Source organism: Musca autumnalis, unplaced genomic scaffold, assembly GCF_047663935.1.
Source record: "Musca autumnalis isolate F117 unplaced genomic scaffold, ASM4766393v1 scaffold_3, whole genome shotgun sequence".
Lineage (NCBI taxonomy): Eukaryota > Metazoa > Arthropoda > Insecta > Diptera > Muscidae > Musca > Musca autumnalis.
The window spans coordinates 218,995,962-219,013,673 of NW_027411866.1; positions in this window are offsets into that span (position 1 = coordinate 218,995,962).

The window sequence follows — 17,712 nt, forward strand, 5'->3', positions numbered from 1 at the left end:
TGAAGAATATACAAATAAACAATACTTAATATGAAAAAATTTATGTATCAACACCTATTTTAAATGATTTTTAATTTAATATTGTTCGTACACCTTTAGTTCCAATTTCTAAAAAAAAGAAAACCTTGGCGCATTACAACGGTGCGGCTAGTTGTATCCACTTTTTCCAACCGAAGTAGTTGTAATTTCGGAATTTGTGATATCAAAATGTATTTCCGCATTTCCGACAACAGCTCAACACCTTGGCCCTCAGTGACCTCCATACCTAATTTCGCATATAAAAAACCTCCTTATCTAAAAACTAACACTGAACCTAAACAAAAATGCGAAATTCCAGCTATATCCCTTTATGCAACAACAAAACGGTTCCAAATTTAGTACTAACAATAGGTAATAGTTCCAAAACTTACATCCCTATATCAAAAACTATATCGCAACAGCGATACCTATTTAATGATCCTTATCTCCATTCTATACCCCAACCGCTATCCTAATGCCGAACTTCACAATTTCAGCTCTACCTTTTATGGTACGTATATCCACAATGACATCCACAACTCAAACATACACACCAACAGCAACTATAGTACCAAATTTCCGAATTCCGTATACAAAATTTAGTACCATTTAATACTTTTCATACGAAAGTACAAATTTCAATGACTAACTCAATCCTCCACTCCGGCAATAATCTTAGTTCTATATTTCAGGACTTTAGCTCGATGCGTTAACCAAATCCAAATTTTATCACGTTAAGTATAATTTAGTACTTTCGGTACACATAAGAACGAATTTCAAAGGTTACTTAAATCCTCCACTCCAACAGTAATCTTAATTCCAAGTTTCAGTACCATTTAGTACTTTTTTGTTACCTAATATTAGATATTTCAAATATCATTTCAGCCATCAACAGTGACTCTAAAAACAAAGTTTAAAATTCCACCCGTGCCTACACCCGATACAACATTTAGACATCTTTAGTACTCTTCGTAAATATACAAATGTTACACACCAATACTCACCCTAACTCCAAAAATACAGATGCCAGCTCCGTCCCCACACCCAACAACAAATTGAGTACCATTTAGTAATTTTCGTAAACTTATCGTACGTATTTTGGAAACCACATGTCTCAACCCTACACTGACAATTATACAAAATAACAACATTAATATTGATTCAAAATCTCAGAATTCAAGCAGTATCTGTTCGTCCATTATCAAATTGTACGAAACATAGTTCCATTTAGTATTCTTCGTACCCATAAGTACGATTTTCCAATCTTCATTTACATACCAAATTCCAAATTTCCAGCTAAATCCCTTCAAAATATACAACTTGTACTAAATTTTGTAACTTTTAGTACCCATAAGTACGAATTTCCAAAACAACATCAATCCTACACTTCAACAGTAATCTTAATTCCAAACGTAAGGATTCCAGCTCTATCCTTTCACCCAAATCGAAATTGTATGAAATTTAGTACCATTTAAAACTTTCCGTACCCATAAGTACTAATTTCTAAAACCACTTCAATCCTACACTCCAACAGTAATCATAATTCCAAATTTCAGGATTCCAGCTCTATTCGTCCACCAAATACAAATTGTACCAAATTTAGTACTATTTAGTACTTTTCGTACCCATTATTACGAATTTCCAAATCTTCTTCAATCCCACACTCCAACTGTAACCTTAACTCCAAATTTCAGGTTTCCAGACCTATCCGTTCAATCAATTACAAATTCTACCAAATTTAGTACCATTTAGTACTCTTCGTACACATAAGTACGAATTTCCAAAACTACCCCATATCTCAATCCTAGACTGCAACAGTAATCTTAATCCTAAATTTCAGGTTTCCAGCTATTTCCGTTAACCCAAATCCAAGTTGTACTAAATACAGTACCATTTAGTACTTTTCGTTCACATAATTTACGAATTTCCAAACCTATCTCAATCCTACACGCCACCAGTAATCTTAATTCCAAATTTCAGTTTTCGAATTCTATCCATTCACCCAAATCCAAGTTGTACTAAATTGAGTACCATTTAGTACTTTTCATACACAATCCTATACTCCGTCAGTAATCTTAATTCCAAATTTCAGTTTTCCAGCTCTATCCTTTCACCCCAATCCAAATTGTACTAAATTTAGTACTTTTCGTACACATGAGTACGAATTTCCTAAACCATTTCCTTTCCCAACCTTCACTTACATATCAAATTTCAAGTTTCTAGCTAAATCCGTTCAAAATATACAACTGGAATTTAGTACCAGTTGTATATTTTGAACGGATTTAGTACTTTTCGTACACTTAGAGGTGGAATTTCGAAAAACCCTTTGGTACATCTTTCTAACTCTCCATCAGTTATGCTCAGCAACGGTCCTGACCGGTTTTAACATGGCAAAGCCCAGGATTTATCTTGGTCCCTCTTTCATCCCAAGTGGACACTGACCTCCCCGTGGTGTCACCTGGGGAACTGCCTTTAACACCCGTTAAAGGTAGTGAGCTAACATGTGCCGCGCGTTCACCCATAAGAACGTTAAAAACTTGGGTTTGGGCGTCGGGTTAGTAACCCTCCCCTAGAAAAAACATCCTACTATGAAAAAACGAAAGAAAAGAAAAACAAACCACTCTAAAGTTGACGAACCCCGCAAACGTTTAAGGACCATGATCTGCGAATCTGCACCTGGAATGTTCGCACTCTTTATAGAGAAGGTGCAGTCTTCGCATTGGCAGACGTACTTGAAAAGTACAAGACCGATATTACTGCCATACAGGAAATACGATGGATTGGGAAAGGCGTCGCAACAACACCTAAAGGTGACGCACTGTATTATAGCTGCCATGACGTAAAGCATGAATTTGGTTGTGGATTCGTAGTTAGTCGGAGACTAAAACATCTGATATCCAGCTTCACTCCAGTGAATGAAAGACTTGCTGCAATTCGGATAAAAGCTAAATTCTTCAACATCAGCTTTATTTGCGCTCATGCTCCCACTGAAGAAAAGGACGAACAGACCAAAGATATATTTTACGAGCGCTTAGAAGAAACATATGACCGTTGCCCTGCCCATGACATTAAAATCATTCTAGGCGATTTTAATGCCAAAATTGGAAAGGAGAATATCTTTGGCCCAACAGTCGGGAAATTCAGTCTCCACAGCGAAACATCTTATAATGGTATGAGGCTGATAGACTTTGCAGCTGCAAAAAACTTGGTAGTTAGCAATACCAGATTTAATCATCTCGATATTCATAAGGGCACCTGGCTGTCTCCAGATCAGAAAACAAGAAACCAAATTGATCATGTTGTGATAGATGGAAGACATTCATCGAGCGTGTTGGATGTACGATCGTTCCGAGGCGCAAACATTGATTCGGACCACTACCTTGTTGCAGCAAAGGTACGCACCCGCTTAAACGTAGCAAACAAAGTACGAACAGACACAACACGAAAGTTAGACATCGGTAAGCTGCAATCACAACAGATAGCCACAGCATATTCCACTCAACTAGCCCAATTGCTTAATCAAAGCACTCCTCATCCCGATAACATATCAGCGCAATGGCAAAGCATTGCCCACTCCATGCAAACAGCCGCAAAATCCATACCTCCACCAAGGAATCCATTGTATGATCAGGAGTGTCGTGCTGCCACCGAAGAGAAAAATGCGACACATAGGGCTACTTTACAATCCGTAGCAACGCGTAGCGAACTAGAGAGATACAGGGAGAAAAGGAGAGACGAGAAACGTCTTTTCCGCAGGAAAAAGAGAGAGATGGAAAAGCGGGAGTGTGAAAAATCGAGATATACAGGAGCCGGAATGAAGTCCGAAAATTCTACCAAAGAGTCAAGCATCAAACTGATGGCTTTGGTATAGGCACATCCTCCTATAGAGACCAGCAAGGTAATTTGGTAACTGATACAGATAGTGTACTCAGGATATGGAAAAAACATTTTTCAAATCTGTTGGTATCCAATAGCAGCGAAGACGACGAAGATACCACAGTCCCAATCCCAGAAGATGGTATTGAATGTATACCGCCCAGCCAAGATGAGGTAAAGACAGCAATAAATCGGCTGAAGAATAATAAGGCAGCAGGAGCCGATGGCTTACCAGCCGAGCTGTTCAAAACCGGAGGCGACACGCTGATAAGGTGTATTCATCAGCTAGTTAGCACCATCTGGCAGGAAGAAGGAGTACCCGACGATTGGAACCTGAGTATCCTGTGCCCCGTCCACAAGAAGGGAGATAAGACTGTATGCTCTAACTATAGGGGCATAAGTCTACTCCCTATTGCCTACAAGATCGTGTCAGGGATATTGTGCGAACGATTAAAGCCTATGGTCAACGAGATAATTGGACCATACCAATGCGGCTTTAGACCTGGCAAGTCCACCATTGACCAGATATTTACCCTGCGGCAAATCCTGGAGAAGACCCAAGAGATGCAGATCGACACCTACCACCTTTTTGTCGATTATAAAGCAGCCTTTGACAGCCCGCTGCGTTCCAAGGTATTCCAAGCCATGTCTGAATTTGGTATCCCCGCAAAGCTCATCCGGCTTTGTAAAATGACTTTAACTGACACGAGGTCCTCAGTTAAAATAGGAAAGAACCTCTCCGAAGAGTTTGGTACCAAAAGAGGTTTCAGACAAGGAGGCAGCCTTTCGTGTGACCTCTTCAACATCCTGCTAGAAAAGGTTATACGAGAGGCAAACGTCAAAAGAAGTGGCACAATCTACACCAATAGTCACATGTTACTTGCTTATGCTGATGATATAGACATCATGGGCCGATCAGTAAAGGAAGTAACTGATACATTTATAAAGGTCGAAGGAGAATCTGCTAAGGTGGGTCTGGCGGTAAACGGTGAGAAGACCAAGTTGATGGTGTCGACGAGCAATGCGTCCATTGAGATCGGACCAACTGTTGAAGTTGGTTCCTATAATTTTGAGGTAGTAAAAGACTTCGTATACCTCGGCACCTCCGTAAACACAACAAACGACATCAGTTGTGAAATAAAAAGAACAATTGTATTGGCCAACAGATGCTACTTTGGTTTAAGTAAGCAGTTTAAAAACAAAGCCACATCTCGTCAAACACAAATAACGCTCTACAAAACACTGATAATACCCGTGCTGCTGTATGGCTCCGAAGCCTGGGTACTTGCGCAAGCAGACATGGCGGTGCTTGGTGTGTTTGAGAGAAAAATTCTTCGAAAGATCTACGGACCAATCTGCGTTGACGGTGAATATCGACGTCGCATGAACCACGAGCTGTATCTGCTATACAACGACATCAATATTGTTAAACGTATCGAGATGCAGCGATTGCGTTGGCTAGGCCATATCATAAGAATGAGCGATGATGAACCCGCTAAAAAGGCGTATGAATACATGCCACATGGCGGTGCACGCAGAATTGGCAGGCCAAGGAATAGATGGCGCAAACAAGTGGATGATGAGATGAAAAGGCGCGGTATTCCAGAGTGCAAAGCAACAAATAGAGAGGAATGGAGATCTCTTCTTAGTTCGGCCTATAGAACAAATGTTCTGTAATGGGCCAGCTAAGTAAGTAAGTAAGTTATTTTTTGATCAGATCTCGTATATTTGTTATTATTTTATTTTCAAATTACTACTAATCTATAAATAATGCTGTGTTGATGCACGCATTAAAACATTTTATTTTTTTTTTTTTAGTTTAATCTAATCGAACAACGCTGATAAAGAGACAATGTTGCAACACAATTAGTAATTTTCAATTAAATTTTGTACTATATATTTTGTATATTCACGTTCAGTCGTAATATTCAGGGTTCATTTAGTAGGGTTACACATGTGGCGTATGCACGTCTAAGTCATCTCTTGCTGGCAAAAGAAAAAAAAACTATAAACTTTTCTTAGGAAATAATGTATTTTCCATTTATACTATATATTTGAGAATACATATATAATTTTATTGATATTTTTGTAATTGGTGACTATTTTTTGTTGTTGTTCGATTTGAAATGAAATCAATATTTTTACTTGGCATGCGACTCTTTTAGTTTTGCAATTCCAAATCGGATTTTAACAAGACGTTGAACGCAAACGTTATGTGATCCAACGGAAGCAACTAACATCATGATAATGCCGATAACCTTAGATGGTAGTGATATTTTTATACAATTTTATTGTAATTTTTATACACTCCACCATAGTATGGAGGGTATATTAAGTTTGTCATTCCGTTTGTAACACATCGAACTAATCATTTGCGACCCTATAAAGTATATATATTCTTGATCAGCGTGCAATTCTACATCGATATAGCCATGTCCGTCCGTCTGTGGAAATCACTCTAGCGTCCGAACGGATTGACGTAGGTGGATGAAATTTTGGGAAAATATATTATATGTACGTAGGACTTTTGGTAATGAAAGCGGGCGATGTAGGTCCACGCTTTCGTGTAGCCCCCATACAAAATGACGCGTGACGCGTCGTCGTTTTAAGGAATTTTTAAGATATTTGTCCCATTTTACCACCGAATTGGTTGTAAATTGATATTTTGTGTCTCCAGAGGCCAAAAAATATTCCTACCAAAGTTGGTTTATATAGGTCCACGTTTTGGTAGAGCCCCCATATAACGCCACATATAAAGTACGCGTCATTTTAATATATTTTGAATGTATTAGTCCCATTTTACAACACAATCGGTTGTAACTTTGTATTTTGTGTTTCCAGAGGCTAAGAAACTTTCCACGGTAAAGTGTTTATATAGGTCCACGTTTTGATATAGCCCCCATAGGACGATATCTCCCGATTTTCGGTATTTTGAAGGTTTTGGCCTCATTATCACACCGAGATGGCTAAAATTTGGTATTTAGTGTTCGTAGGGGGTATAAAACTTTCCCCCAGAAATTTTAAGGTATAGGTCCACGCCATCATATAGCCCCCATGGAACGGCACCTTGCGATTTTCGGTATTTTGAAGGTTGTGGCCACATTAATCCAGGGTATAAAAAGTTCGGCCCGACCGAACTTAACGCTTTTCCTACTTGTTTATTATAATAAATATTTCAAATAAATCACGAATAACGAATATTTTCGGAGTGAAATCAGAAGAAAAATCCTTGGAATATTACCCTGTGCTACACGAAAAATATTCAAGGGTTCTGATGCAAAAATTCTGTCGTGTTGGGGCCCATAGACAAAGAAAATATTGTTGGTTCCTTTGGGTCGCGTCGTGTTTTTTAACGTTAATTCGGTCCGAAAATGGAGCTAAAATCGTCAAAATACCTGAAATCGGGCTGTACCGTTATAAGGGGGCCATACCAAAACGTGGACCGATATCGTACATCGTCGACCTTGACAAAAAAGAGGGAGAGAAAGAGAGTAAAAACACAAAAAATTCCATAACATATATATTTTTCATCCAATTTCGTTAGTTTTTCCGTTTTCGAAAGCTGACTTAATATACTTTTGCGGTAAAAATAAGTTGTTATGTTGAAAAATAGCATTTTCCTTTTTTGGATGCTTTTTTTCATTCATCCAGAGTGTTGGATGTACGATCGTTCCGAGGCGCAAACATTGATTCGGACCACTACCTTGTTGCAGCAAAGGTACGTACCAGATTAAACGTAGCAAATAAAGCACGAACAGACACAACGCGGAAGTTGGACATCGATAGGCTGCAAACACAACAGATAGCCACAGCATATTCCACTCAACTAGCCCAATTGCTTAACACGAGCACTCCTTGTCTCGATAACATAACAACACAATGGCAACATATTGCCCACTCCATGCAAACAGCCGCAAAATCCACACTTGAATTCCAGAGACCTCCACAAAGGAATTCATGGTATGACCAGGAGTGTCGTGCTGCTACCGAAGAGAAAAATGCGGCATATAGAGCTACTTTGCAATCAGTAGCAACGCGTAGCGCGCGTGAGAGATATCGGGAGAAAAGGAGAGAAGAGAAATGGAAAAGCGGGAGTGTGAAAAAATCGAGATGTACAGGAGCCAGGATGAAGTCCGAAAATTCTACCAAAGAGTGAAACATCAAACAGATAGCTTTGGTACAGGCACATCCTCCTGTAGAGACCAGCAAGCTAATTTGGTAACAGATACAGATAGCGTGCTCAGGATATGGAAGGAACATTTCTCCAATCTGCTGGTATCCAATAGTAGCGAAGACGATGATACCATAGATACAATCCCAGAAGATGGTATAGAATGTATACCGCCCGGCCAAGATGAGGTAAAAACAGCAATCAACCGGCTGAAGAATAATAAAGCAGCAGGAGCCGATGGATTACCAGCCGAGCTGTTTAAAACCGGAGGCGACGCGCTGATAAGGTGTATGCATCAACTAGTTAGCACCATCTGGCAGGAAGAATGCGTACCCGACGATTGGAACCTGAGCATCCTATGTCCCGTCCACAAGAAAGGAGATAAGACTGTATGCTCCAACTATAGGGGCATAAGACTTCTCCCTATTGCCTATAAGATAGTGTCAGGGATATTGTGCGAACGACTAAAGCCAATGGTCAACGAAATAATTGGACCATACCAATGTGGCTTTAGACCTGGCAAGTCCACCATTGACCAAATCCTAGAGAAGAACCAAGAGATGCAGATCGACATATTTCACCTTTTTGTCGATTATAAAGCAGCATTCGACAGTCCCCTCCGATCAAAGGTATTCCACGCAATGTCTGAATTTGGTATCCCCGCAAAGCTCATCCGGCTTTGTAAGATGACTTTAACTGATACTAGGTCCTCAGTTAAAATTGGAAAGAACCTCTCCGAAGAATTTTGTACCAAAAGAGGTTTTAGACAAGGAGACAGCCTTTCGTGTGACCTATTCAACATTTTGCTGGAAAAGGTAATACGAGATGCAAATGTCAAAAGAAATGGCACAATTTACACCAATAGCCACATGTTACTTGCCTATGCTGATGACATAGACATCATGGGACGATCAGTAAAGGAAGTAACTGATACCTTTAGGAAGGTCTAAGCAGAATCTGCGAAAGTGGGTCTGGCGGTAAACGGCGAAAAGACCAAATTGATGGTGTCGACGCGCAAAGCGTCCATAGAGCTCGGACCAACTGTTGAAGTTGGTACCCACAATTTTGAGGTAATTAAAGACTTCGTCTACCTCGGCACTGCCATAAACACAACAAACAACATCAGTTGTGAAATAAGAAGAAGAATTGTATTGGCCAACAGATGCTAGTTTGGTTTAAGTAAGCAATTTAAAAACAAAGCCACATCTCGTCAAACAAAAATAACACTATACAAAACGCTGATACTACCCGTGCTAATGTATGGCTCCGAAGCATGGGTACTTGCGCAAGCAGATAAGGCAGTGTTTGGCGTGTTTGAGAGGAAAATTCTTCGAAAGATCTACGGGCCGATCTGCGTTGACGGTGAATATCGACGTCTATGAACCACGAGCTATATAAGCTATACAAAGACATGAATATAGTTAAACGTATCGAGATGCAACGATTGTGTTGGCTAGGCCATATCATGAGAATGAGCGATGATGAACCCGCTAAAAAGGCGTATGAATACATGCCCCATGGCGGTGCACGCAGAATCGGCAGGCCTAAGCTTCGATGGAGCAAACAAGTGGATGAAGAAATGGAAAGGCGCGGTATTCCAAAAAGTCAAGCGAAAAGCAGAGAGGAATGGAGATCTTTTCTTAGTTCGGTCTATGGAACAAATGTTCTGTAATGGGCCAACTAAGTAAGTAAGTAATGATGCGTTTTTTCGCACTTCTACCACTATAACTTAGCCATTTGTTAATCGATTTTGTTCGTCTCTTGTACTCGTCTCTTTAAAAACCAACAACGCTTAGCGAACAATGCATAGTGAACAATTGTATTAACTAAACAACGACGCAATTTCGAAAACAACGCAAAGTGAAACGGCGCAAAGCGAGGTTTTGGTGTATACCCTATATGCTTTGTTGGAAGGCCTTACACTGGATCAACGCACAAAAGTGTTTAACTTTAACAGACGAGACACCTGAATGAATGTACCAATATTGTCCATCATCTAGACGATCGCCGTAGAATTATAGCTATTGAAAGGATAGGTCAGACAAGCATCGTTAAAAACAGGATCGCAAAGAATGCCTGCCGTAACATTTTAAAATGATTTTCGAACAGTCCTTAACGACACTTCAGCGAAAATTGCGAACTTTTGTGAGGGAGGTGGTTAGATGTATAAACGACAATATTTGTTGACGTTTCTTTAATTTAAATTTATTTGCTATATTTCAGGTCCAATTATATTTTTAATAAACTCTCCGCTACACCCACGTATGTAAATACCAAAAAAGGACTCTATGTAAACCTCATTAGAATGCCACATACATAAGGATAATTTGCTAAGACAATAAAGAGTAATAAAGTAAAACAGTTGTTGTTTTTAGCGCCAACAAAGAACGGACAGAAGCAAATGGCAGAAAAAAAACACTTGTTATATATGAATAACAAAGCAAGTGATGATGAATGTATAGAAATGGATGGAGTGGAAATCGGTAGAAAAACAAAGTAAAGAAAACAAAATGAGAAAAATGGTATAACATCTCCCTATGATAAGTATGTCTACAAACGTTGTCATCACCAAGTACTACTACAAAAGTGCCACACGTGACAATATACTTATTTGCACACACACCCACACACTCAGCCACACTTGCAAACACTCTGTCTAACTCAGTAGTCGCTTACATATTCATAGATAAACATAAGCGTATAAAAGGATTACATTTAATGAAATAAAATGAGCAAAGAATTAACACAATAGACAAACTTGACAGTTCTGTTTTTTGTTGTTGTTAATGTTGTTGCTGTTCTTTATTTCGTTGTCAGTTTTATTTTTCGCTTAACAGTGTTTGAGACAAAGCATCAACATTGAGCAGTGTATCCAGAAACTTTTTGTCTCCTTATAAAAGGTATCCAAGGCATGTGGATGTGTGTCTGTTGCTTAATGTTAGTTTATGGTGATGATAATGATTCTACAGTATGTAGCTGTGTGCATGTGTTGAAGTGCTTCCACATACTCCTTATTGTCATACTTGCAACAAATTGTTTCCCATTTTCTTTCCTTTGTATTGAAAATTATGATGAAATTTGAAATAATTTACGATCTAAGCATATCTATAAACTCTTGTGTTTATAATTATAGGGGCGGGTAAAGTGGTTTCTAGACTCTCCATACGAAGGCAAAATGCTCGCATAGCTTAGCACATGTAAAAGTTATTATTGTTTATATTACACTTAAAAGGAGTACAGAACCATAGACAAATACATGTGTGTTCGCCCTGCTACATGTGCAAAAAATTCAACTGGTTAAGTGTGGCAATCCCAAGGTATATCTGCCACAGTTGGTGGTAATAATAAAAGTGAATTACGCGTAGCAACAAAAGCGCTAATAATAAACATTGTGGCGTAATTGGTATGTGGATATATGGAATTTTTGCAAAACGCAATGTGCACGCAATAATCATAACGACAAATTAATTTCATATCCTGGTATCTTGACTTAATGGCTCACAATTACATATATGATTTTTTATATCTTAAGTACCTTAGAGAAATATTGGCCTTTATTTGCCTTCTGACGTACTTCCCCCATAAGTTGTTTGTAAAACAGAATAAACTGAAGATCTACCTTTATAGTTCAAGAGACATTACTTTAAACAAAGTTAAAAAAACTAAAATTACTCGCTTACTAAAAAACACTGACAATATAGTATAGATCCAAGGTATAAATACAGGCTCAATCAGATAAGGCAGTAAAATCGCTAGATACTGTTCAGCTATTCCCACAACCCTGGTTAGCTTCCCACAATGTGGCTGATTAATCCCGCAGCGGTTGGTTTTATGCACATGCTTGACTCGGAAGAGTCTTCGATCAGCGATCGTTACCTTAACAATTACCTCCAGGATTACTTCGATTAGAATAATATTGCTGTCATCTGCGTGTCTCCAACTTTGTCATCCACTTCAACATTTTTATCGGAATACGAAGAAGCCTCCTACGCACAGTGGGAAAAATACAGATCTAGGGTGCAGAAAGTCGATGTTTTATTGTACGTTTATTCATAATTTAGATAAGAATAGCTTTAAATTGACTATTTTACTTCATTTATTGATATTTTGGGCAAATTTGTATTTTTATATACTTTTGATATAGCCCCCATAGAACGATATCTCCCGATATTCGGTATTTTTAACGTTTCAGGCACATCATTCAACTGAAACGGCTGAAATCTGGTTGGAATATATGTACATAATTTGTGGTGGAGGGTATAATAAGACATAGGGGATGGAAGATGCCAAGGAACGGGCCTGACCGGCTTTAACATGGCAAAGCCCAGGATTTATCTTGGTCCCTCTTTCATCTCAAGTGGACACTAACCTCCCCGTGGTGTCACCTGGGGAACTGCCTTTAACACCCGTTAAAAGCAGTGAGCTAACACGTGCCGCGCGTTCATCCATAAGAACGTTAAAAACATGGGTTTGGGTGTCGAGTTAGTAACACTCCACTAGAAAAAACAACCTACTATGAAACAAGTAAAATGTCGTTAATTTCGGCCGGGCCGAACTTTTTATACCCTCCACCATAAAATAGTCTTAATTAAAATGGAATAATTAGGGTCCTTTCACAATTTTAGGTGGAACAACTTTTCGACAATGGATAGACTCCTACTGCCTCCCACTATTGCTTCCACTGTGAACACAAATGTTGGGGCAGAGATAATTCCCTTTGGAGATGAAAGCCCTTGGTGTGTGTATATTAAAAACACCGAAGGACAGATGCGCCGTGAGTCGAACTTCCGCTTTACGGCGTGATGAAGTTTTTGCAAGAGACCCTGTAAGCCTTCATGAATTAGCATTATATCTTTGTTTGTTGTTTTTGTAGAGCACTTAAGCAACAGTGAACAAAGATATAACGCTAATTCCTGATGGCCCACAGGGTCTCTAACAAAAATTTCATCCCGCCATAACGCGGAAGTTCGACTCACGGCGGATCTGTCTTTCGGGGTTCATAATATACTCACCAAGGCCTTTCTTCCCCAAGAGGAATTTTCCGTGCCCCAGACTTTCACTTCCATTTTGTTCCACAGTGTTATCTAATCTAAAAAAAATGTGTTCAGCTAGGTGAAATGTACCACCTACGGGGCTATATCAAAGAATCAACTTATCTTTAAATTTTTAAGCGGAAAAGTTTTATAGCTGCAGGGAACTTCAAGAGTCAAATTGAGGGTAGTTTCATCAAAACAATGTAGACCCTCAAAAATGGACGCATGTTGACGAATTTTAGTGAAGAAATTTCGTGACCACTGAAAATTACCGAAAATCGAGGGGGGGGGGATATACCAAAACATGGACCTATATTGACGATGTTTCGTTGGAGATGTTTTATGACCACTGAGAACTACAAATGTCAAATTACAGCTATTTCGGTTAAAAACTGTAGCTTGTAACGTGACCGTTTCATACCATCCTTACATCTCCGCCGACCCACATTAATATGCATTCCACCTTAAGGTGTTTATTATAACGACAGTATAAACTTATAAAGTTACCCTACACATAATATTTCCTTCTCGTCGTATAGCATATGTTGAATCCAATGCTGTCAACGGCAACACCGTTTTATAGTAATTCTCATTCACTTCGTGTATCTACCCGAATATGTATTCTGGGTTTATTCATCGAAGTCGTCGGTCACCAGCCGACAAAGTACGACAAGACGTGTGGCTCGTCCGCAGTCTCGTTACTCGTTAGCTACGAATCGAACACGCTCCTAGTAAGCTCCAAGTCTCTTAGCAAGCTCCAGTCTCTTAGCAAGCTCCAAGCTCTTAGCAAGCTCCAAGCTCTAAGCAAGCTCCAAGTCTCTTAGCAAGCTCCAGTCTCTTAGCAAGCTCCAAGCTCTTAGCAAGCTCCAAGCTCTTAGCAAGCTCCAGACTCTTAGCAAGCTCCAAGCTCTTAGTAAGCTCCAAGCTCTAGCAAGCTCCAGACTCTTAGCAAGCTCCAAGCTCTTAGCAAGCTCAACGCTCATAGCCAGCTCGACGCTCATAGCCAGCTCAACGCTCATAGCCAGCTCAATGCTCATAGCCAGCTCCTAAATATTTACCGACCTCTTTCCCCCACAGCAACCCGAATGCCATCGAGTCGAGTCATACACCCGACGACCGCCGAACCGACAACCATCCGAAAGCATTACCGAACCACAACCGACAACTGCCGAGCTGACAGCCGCCCGATTGCCCAGAGCCGAGTCGTGTAGAGCCGAGTCAACCATTGCCGAGCCGAACGGTGCCGATTGTCCCGAGCCGACAGCAACCCGAGTCTTGTAGAGCCGAGTCCACCACTGCCAAGCCGAAAGTTACCGATTGCCCAGAGCCGACAGCAACCCGAGTCTTGTAGAGCCGAGCCACATCCGACAACTGCCGAGCCGAAAGCCACCCGATTGCCCCGAGCCGACAGCAACCCGAGTCTTGTAGAGCCGAGCCGAACGATTACCGAGCCACTGCCGATAATAATAACTAACATTGCATCCATTCTCCACACACATATATTATTCGTTCATCAAAAACCAAGAGTTCACAATAAAGATTAAACTTGCAAACACTCGTGTTTTACTTAAGGTTTGTGGGACCTTAGGCCGACCCTGGCAGCGACTGAGCCTACCTCAGCCCTAGATAAAACCACCCGTTATAAGCTAAGATTCTCAAAATACCGAAAATTGGGAGGTACCGTTATATGGGGGCTATACCAAAACATGGACCTATGTTGACGATGTTTGGTGGAGATGTTTCATGACCACTCAGAACCTCAAATGGCAAATTACAGCTAGTTCGGTTAAATATTGTAACTAAAATGCTCAAAATACTGAATATCGGGAGGTACGGTTATAAGGGGGCCATACCAAAACATGGACCTATGTTGACGATGTTTGGTGGAGATGTTTCATGACCACTAAGAACCTCAACTGTCAAATTGCAGATAGTTCGGTTAAATATTGTAACTAAAATGCTCAAAATACCGAATATCGGGAGGTACGGTTATAAGGGGGCCATACCAAAACATGGACTTATGTTGACGATGTTTGGTGGAGATGTTTCATGACCACTAAGAACCTCAAATGTCAAATTGCAGATAGTTCGGTGACAAATTGTGGCTAAAATTCTCAAAATACCGAAAATCGAGAGGTACCGTTATATGGGGGCTATACCAAAACATGGACCTATGTTGACGATGTTTGGTGGAGATATTTCATGACCACTGGGAATCTCAAATGGCAAATTACAGCTAGTTCGGTTAAAAATTGTAGCTAAAATTCTCAAAATACCGAAAATCGGGAGGTATCGATATATGGGGGCTATACCAAAACATGGACCTATATTGACGATGTTTCGTGGAGATGTTTCATGGCCACTAAGAACCTCAAATGTCAAATTGCAGATAATTCGGTTAAAATTTGTGGCTAAAATTCTCAAAATACCGAAAATCGGGAGGTTCCGTTATATGGGGACTATACCAAAACATGGACCTATGCCCATTCCTTTGGGATATAAGTTTGTTGATCACTAGGAACCCTAAGTGCCACATTATAGCTAATTCGGTCTGCAAATTTGGCGAAGAACGTCAAAACACCTCAAATCCGGAGGTACCGTTATATGGGGGCTATACCAAAGAGTGGTCCGATATAGCCCATCTTCGAACTTGACCAGCCTATGGAAAAAAGACCCTCGGGTGCAAAATTTCAGCACTATATCTCAATTATTGCGGACGCTAGAGTGATAACAACAGACGGACAGACAGACGGACATGGCTAGATCGTCTTAGAATTTTATCCTGATCAAGAATATATATATACTTTATAGGGTCGCAAATGATTTGTTCGATGTGTTACAAACGGAATGACAAACTTAATATACCCTCCATACTATGGTGGAGGGTATAAAAATGAAAGAAAAGAAAAACAAACCCCTCTAAAATTGACGAAACCCGCAAACGTTTTAAGGTCCATGATCTGCGAATCTGCACCTGGAATGTTCGCACTCTTTATAGAGAAGGTGCAGTTTAGGCATTGGCAGATGTACTTGAATAGTACAAGGCCGACATTACTGCCATGCAGGAAATACGATGGAACGTTAAAGGCGTCACAACAACACCTAAAGGTGACGCACTGTATTATAGCTGCCATGACACAAAGCATGATTTTGGTTGCGGATTTGTAGTTTGTCGGAGGTTAAAACATCTGGTCTCCAGCTTTACACCAGTGAATGAAAGACTTGCTGCAATTCGAATAAAAGCTAAATTCTTCAACATCGGCTTTATATGCGCTCATGCTCCCACTGAAGAAAAGGACAAACAGACCAAAGATATATTTTACGAGCGCTTAGAAGAAGCATATGACCGTTGCCCTGCCCATGACATTTAAATCATTCTCGGCGATTTTAATGCCAAAATTAGAAAGGAGAATACCTTTGGCCCAACAGTCGGGAAATTCAGTCTCCACAGTGAAACATCTGACAATGGTATGAGACTGATAGACTTTGCAGCTGCAAAAAACATGGTAGTTAGCAGTACCAGATTTAATCATCTCGATATTCATAAGGGCACCTGACTGTATCCAGATCAGAAAACAAGAAATCAAATTGATCATGTTGTGATAGATGGAAGACATACATAGAGCGTGTTGGATGTACGATCGTTCCGAGGCGCAAACATTTATTCGGACCACTACCTTGTTGCAGCAAAGGTACGCACCCGCTTAAACGTAGCAAACAAAGTGCGAACAGACACAACACGAAAGTTAGACATCGGTAACATGCAATCACAACAGATAGCTACAGCATATTCCACTCAACTGGCCCAACTGCTTAATCAAAACACTCCTCGTCCCGATAACATATCAGGACAACGGCAAATGACATTGCCCACTCCATGCAAACAACCGCAAAATCAGTACTAGGATACCAGAGACCTCCACCAAGGAATCCATTGTATGACCAGGAGTGTCGCGCTGCTACCGAAGAGAAAAATGCGGCATGTAGGGCTACTTTACAATCAGTAGCAACGCGTAGCGCACGAGAGAGGTATCGGGAGAAAAGTAGAGAAGAGAAACGTCTTTTCCGCAGGAAAAAAAAAGATAGATGGAAAAACGGGAGTGTGAACAAATCGAGATGTACAGGAGACAGAATGAAGTCCGAAAATTCTTCCAAAGAGTGAAACATCAAATTGATGGCTTTGGAACTGGCACATCCTCCTGTAGAGACCAGCAAGGTAATCTGGTAACTGATACAGATAGTGAGCTAAGGATACGGAAAGAGCATTTTTCCAAACTGTTGGTATCCGATAGTGGCGAAGACGGCGAAGATACCACAGATCCAATCCCAGAAGATGGTACTGAATGTATACCACCCAGCCAAGATGAGGTAATGACAGCAATAAAACGGCTGAAGAATAATAAGACAGCAGGAGCTGATGGCCTACCAGCCGAGCTGTTAAAAACCGCAGGCGATACGCTGATAAGGTGTATGCATCAGCTAGTTAGCTTCATCTGGCAGAAAGAACGCGTACCCGACGATTGGAACCTGAGCATCCTGTGCCCCGTCCACAAGAAGGGAGATAAGACTGTATGCTCCAACTATAGGAGCATAAGTCTACTCCCTATTGCCTAC